Genomic DNA, 6443 nt, shown 5'->3' on the forward strand with positions numbered 1-6443 from the left:
TGGGGAGAGGTGGCAAAAGGCATGTGCCAGCTGGTTCTTAAGGAATGTTCTTGGCAGCTGAATATGACACTTAAACTGATATCCCAGTGGCCTTAAGTCAATCACATGGTCACTCCTAGCTGCAAGGGAGGCTGGGAAATGGAGCTTTCATGCTGGGTGTCATGTGCCCATCTAAAAACCCTACTACCAAAGAGCAAGGGAGGAACAGATACTAGAAGACAATCAACATATTTCTGCCACACTTGGTTTGCCCACTCCTCATTTCTCAGGACCTCCATATCTCAAAATGTACTGGGCAGTTTAAGGCTTTGTCTTCTTTGGCTTCTCAGCACATTCAATACTGCTGATAGCTTCTTCCTGAGAACACACCCTTCCTGTGGCTTCTGTGTCACAGCATTTCTGGTTTTGTTTGTTATTGTTTTCTTCATGTTGTTTTTGTACTCCAGGTTGCCCTTTTATCTCCAAAGACTAGTGGAGACTAGTGGAGATAAAAGGGCAACCTGGAGAACAAAAATAACACAGAAGGCAAGCCAATCATAATCCTGAAAGACACAGTCCCAAATGTTGAAATCTTGAAATATCAAAATCCTGAAAATATCATTCTGGAAAAATAATTTTTAAAATGTAAAGATATTTATTTACATTTTTATTTTTTTTAATTTTTTTTAAGCCAGGGTCTCACTCTATCACCCAGGCTGGAGTACGGTGATCGGATCATGGCTTTCTGCAGCCCTGGCCTCCTGGGCTCAAGTGATCCTCCTGTCTCAACCTCCTGAGTAGCTGGGATTACAGGCAGGCATTACCATGCCCACCATGCCCACCATACCATGTTCATGGTATTCATTGAAGGTAGAGCTTATAGGACTTCCTGTAAGATTAAATTAGCCTTTGAGAGAAAGTGAGAAATCAACGATGATGTTTTATTTATTAAATTAGCTGGCCTCGAACTCCTCACCACTCTTTTTTATAACTAGATCGTATAATGTTGAAACAGCTATTTACTTTTGCAGAACATAATTTTCCTGTATCAATGTTTGGTTTGGATTTAAAACTTAGTCAAGTAGTTTAGTATCCAGGATGTTTTCATATATTTAAAAGGCACTTTAGCTGATCTTAATGCCAAACTGGAGTAGGGCCATCTTCTTAAAGCTTCACAAATGAAATAGATTAAGCAGTTTAAGCTGGTGAGAGTTCAAACTGAGAGAGAGATTAATTTTTTTAATTTTTGGTAGCGGCAAGGTCTCCCTATATTGCTCAGGCTTATTTACATTTAAAAAGGTAGTTTACTTGAGAAACACGTAAAAACATGACAGAATACTTCATAGGCCACTTTACACAGTAAAATAAGCAATGATAACATACCTATTTTTGCAAGCATAAATACTCATACATACTAAAAACAGTTGTGTGGGTGTAACAGTATGAGTAGATGAAACATTTATGAAGAAACAGGTCAAAAAGGGAAATGAATAAAAGCATGTCACTATGGTTGGTAATTGTGTGCACTCCACTTTATAACTGTGGTCATCTGAAATACGGTGCTAAGCAACCGGAACCTTTGACGGGATCTACCAAAAACTGTAATGGGTCACCACTGCATATAACGTCACCCAGAGAGCTGAGAAATTTTGTCTTTCACAAATGTAGATGATAAAAAAGGACATCTCTTCATTTATTGAGGGAGTTTCAACATTTATATGTACACACACAAGTCAACACTGTGTGTACTTTTGTCAAATCAAATTTGCATAAAATAAATTAGAACTCTCTAAAAATCTCTACACAATTTATACCTCCAACACTGGAAATGATGCCAAGAAAAAATACAGAGCACAGTGAATTGTCAAAAATAATGCTGACAATTTAAAATAGCATGAAAAGCTAAAAAAAAAAAAAGAAAAGAAAACAACAACAATAAAAGAACTAAAAAAACAACATATGAAAAAGTATATTACAGGGATAAGTTATGGGCAATTGCACAGAGATACTCTATAAGAGCTGGCCAGCTTTCACAATCATTAACTGTGTTTTGAAGCCTTGTACCACAATGAATAGCTGCTTTTTCTTTCTTTTAGGACATGGCTTTTCTTGGAGAATATGTTCATATTCATTTTCTATGTGATGATGCTCTTTTAAAAATTTATCTATGATTCCTGTGATTGTGATTTTGGGGATTTTAGACTTTAGGGATTTTGATCTTTTGGGATTTCAACATTTGGGATTGTGGTGTTTGGGACTGTGTCTTTTGAGATTATGATCCAAATCTCATGAAAGGAATGCCCCTCCAGGTATCAGCCTCCTTTGTGGGTACTTCTCCAGCTCCAGTGCTAGTTTATCTTCTTCTGGCCCCAACATCTGCCCATTTGGTCCCAGTTCAAGACTAGTTCTTAAGGATCTCACAGACTCTCCTAATTAGAAAGAAGATCTTTGTGCTTCTCTCAAGTCCTAACTGGGTTTATCCATGGCTAAATTTTGATCTAGCAGGGACCAGAGAGTCGACACTAATGATTATAATCCTAGAACAGCCCTCCACACAGGTCAGTGGTGTGGTGTGAGGGGCACTGAAATATGCCCCCTCTGAGGGTCCCTCCTCAATTTGCTTATCACTGAGCTGTAGTTCACGCCTGACTAACCTCTAATTCCCTATTCAAATTTGGCATCGGGGTTAAATGATAAAGATGTAGATATTGTTTGTAAATAGTCCTTGTAAAAATGTATGTTGCCTGAGAAGGGACAGAGACTTCAGGGTTACTTACAAGCCAAAAACTGTGGTTCAATAATGTTCCTTTTGAGTCCCTGACACTGTATGAAATAACGACTTAGGGCAGGATTAGCCCAAGGTAATTTTGTCGCAATAAAGGAACATCATTGGAACCTGCTTTTTTCTTATCGATATTATCAGGACTCATTACGAAATGTCTTCTAATGCCAATAAGAATCCCTTTAAAAGCAGAAAGCTGGATGGCTGCAGGCAAGGCAAATCAACTTTTAAGATCAACAGTCAATTCAAGACAAGTACTGGTGTTTGAAAATAACTACCTTAGAACATAGTGATGTTTGGTACTTGAGATTATTGAGTTATGAACTACTTTTCTTGATTCCCTTGTGGGTTACATTTTTTCCCCTCTAAGCTTTGCTTCTCTGGGACTAATGTCTTCCATCACTATTAAAAGCAGTAGCTCTTCTGCCAGTGGCTACCAAGGCCATGACCTCTAATGCCACCCACTACTTTTGCTCATGGCTGTGCCATGTCTGAAGCCAAGAACATTGATGTTGGTGTAAGGGTGCAACCTTCCGAAGGTGCCAGCCCTCTCTCTGGCCACTGTTCAGACTTCTGTCAGCAGTTTAGCAGCTGTGTTGTGCCTTCAGAATTTGCCAAACAGGACTATGCTTTCGTTTTTGTAACTCCCTCATACGACCATTCAGAGAAATCTGTGCAATTCATTCAGTTATTCAACACATACTTACTGAGCTCCTGCAATGTACACACATTGTTCTAGGTTTAGGGCCACATCAGTGAACAAAATAGATGAAGTCCTTGCTCTCATAAAACCTACATTCTTCTCTGTGGTGGGGGACATGATTGTAAACATATGACAAATATAGTGCTCAATTTCAATTCCCTTCTCCCTTCAGAAACTTCCTCATTATTCTTGAATGAAACTTGTGAGTCTTGACGCTTTTTCCTCTAAAGAAAAAATGAGTTTTTCTCAGGATGCTCCTGGACCACTGATATAAATAGACTACTCATGATAGTTTACCCACTCTGAATCCTGGGGTAAACATGATATAAATTAAATTGTGACCCTGGCTATATAACAGACAAAATGAGGGTTTGAAAGAAAAGAAACTTGTTGATAATCTTTTAATTTGTAGAACACATAAACATCACCCAAGGTACAAATACCAGATAAACTTGACAACTTAAAGGTGAAACAACTAATTTCTCAAATATAATCTATAACTTAGAGAAGACATTGCTGGTTGTTGCTCCAACAACCTCAACTGTATGGTGTTAGAGCCTTGTTGGGGACATGTGGCAGAATTGCCTTATATTTAGAGTTTGAAACGGAGTCTTTCAAAGATATTTCCTGAGAGAATACAACTACTGTATTTAAAAGCCCTAGTTGATGAGACAGCCTCACTTCTTAGAAGATGTAAAAGAACATCTTCTAAAACAGAATTGTCTGAAGTAGAGCACACTTGTTGACAAGGTCAGCAGAACACAGGAAATAGTCTCTATGAGGTATCTTCAGGCCATCATACTAACCTTTACCAATACTTGCTTAGCTGCCAAATACTTACTCTACTTGCCCTTGTGAGGGTTCAGACTGAGATGTCTACAACAGAGAAGGGTGTCTTGTAGGAATGGGCCTTTTGGTACCTGTTGACAGGAACAGGAGGCAGGGGAATTCTGGGCGGAAGAGGGCAGGTCCCTGGCTAGGACCCCACCCTCAAGCTGGACCCTCAGCACAAAGTGAGAACTTCACATCCCGGTTTCCCCACTTGAATGTTGCCTTTCCCAAAACCACCCATGGCCCACCCTGCCCCCGATTCTGTGCCCATAAAAACCCCAGGCTCTGCTGGCAGAGGGAGAAGAAGAGAAGCAGCTGGATGCCGGAGACTACAGTTGGACATCAAGGAGACGCAACTTGACTTCAAAGGAGCAGTTTGACACGATTGCTTTGGAGAGGAGTCGGGCTAAGGACAGCTGGACTTTGGGGGAAGATTACCTTCCCACTCTGTTCCACTCTGTCCCATTTTCAGCTCCCTTTTCCACTGAGAGCCACTTTCATTGGCAATAAAATCCCCCTCATTTACTATCTCTAATTTGTTCGTGTGACCTCATTTCTCCTGGGCGCTGGACATGAACTCGGGTGCAGGTTCAAAAGGCTGTCACACTGACCCCCCACTGAGCTGTTAACACTTAAGCTATCCAAGGATGGCAAAGCTAAAAGAGTACTGACTATAACACTCCTTCTGGGGCTTCAGGGGTCGTGGGCACCCTCCTAGATGCTGCTGCAGATCAAGCACGGAGTTAATTCCTGCTGGTGCCCAAAGCACTCGCCCCGGCTCCTGCACCCGCTCACCTGCATGCTCTCTCCTGTGGAGAGGTTGAGTGCAGTGAGTTCGAGTGAATGGAGTTTGCCTCTGCTGGTGCCTGTGCACTCCAGTTCCTGCCTGCAAAGGGATCAGGGAAAATTTCCTGCTTCACTGTTACAAAAGTCCAGGGAATACCACTGTCTCACATCACCTGGTTCAAATTGATCCTTCTGCCTTGGCCTCCCAAAGTGTTCTTAGGAGTGAGCCACCATGCCCAGCCTCCTTTGCCAAACACTTTTAATTTCCATTTCTTGATTTGTTTCTTTCTCTAACACACTATACAGACAATCCCCAAATCTAGCAATAGTTAGTTACACATGATTTTTTGAATTTACAATGATGCAAAAGTCACGTGCATTCAGTATGCTCCTCAATTTATGATGGGTTTACATCCAAATAAACCCATCTTTAAATTGAAAATGTCATAATTCAACTTATCTTATTTTCCATTTACAATGGGTTTATTGGGATGTAGCCCCATCATAAGTCAAGGAACATCTGTATATTTTACTTTAAATCTTGTTTATTGTGTGTCTCTCCCAGGACTTCATGTGACTTTCATGGGCCTTAGGCATGTTGCTTCTGTGGGACCCTTCCTCTATGGAAAAATACTAGAATTTTTATTTGAAGACTGTATTAGTATAAAAACAATTCTAGTCCAGGCTGGATTCATTATTTTATATTCTTTTTTTTCTTCTAATTTTAAATGAAGTTAAAATTAAAACAATTATGTGGGCCCCTGAAAGTATTATAGGTCCTATACATTGTAATTACTCTGCCTAATGAGTAAATCAGCTCCTGAGAGTTCACCACCTGCCTGGGCAACACAGCAAGACCCCCTCTCTGCAAAAAAAAAGTTTTAAAAAAATTATCCAGGTGTGGTGGTGCATGCCTGTAGTCCCAGCTACTCAGGGGACTGAGAGGGATGGATTGCTTGAGCCTGGAGTGTCAAGCCTGCGGTGAGCTGTGATCATGCCACTACACTGCAATCTGAGTGACAGAGCGAGAACCTGTCTCAAAAATAAAAAAAGTGTTAGGAGAAGGACAGTTGAAGTTTCAGATAGGACACCCCAGGAGCAAGGTTTCCTGAGCAGGGGACTTCTGAGTAAAGAGCTGGAAGAGGCAGGGATATGACGTGTTTGAAATGCAGACAGAGATTGTTCCTGTAAGAAGGATCAGCAGGTGCTTAGGCCCTGAGGCAAGAAGGCACTTGCCATGTGAATGACAGTGAGGAGGCCAGTGTGAACAAAGGGAACAGAAGTAAGAGATGAGGTCAGAGAGTTGACTGGAGGCCAGACCACATGGAATTGTGTAAGGTTACAGGAAGAATTCTGACACAT

Source organism: Macaca mulatta, chromosome 5 (genome assembly GCF_049350105.2).
Source record: "Macaca mulatta isolate MMU2019108-1 chromosome 5, T2T-MMU8v2.0, whole genome shotgun sequence".
NCBI lineage: Eukaryota > Metazoa > Chordata > Mammalia > Primates > Cercopithecidae > Macaca > Macaca mulatta.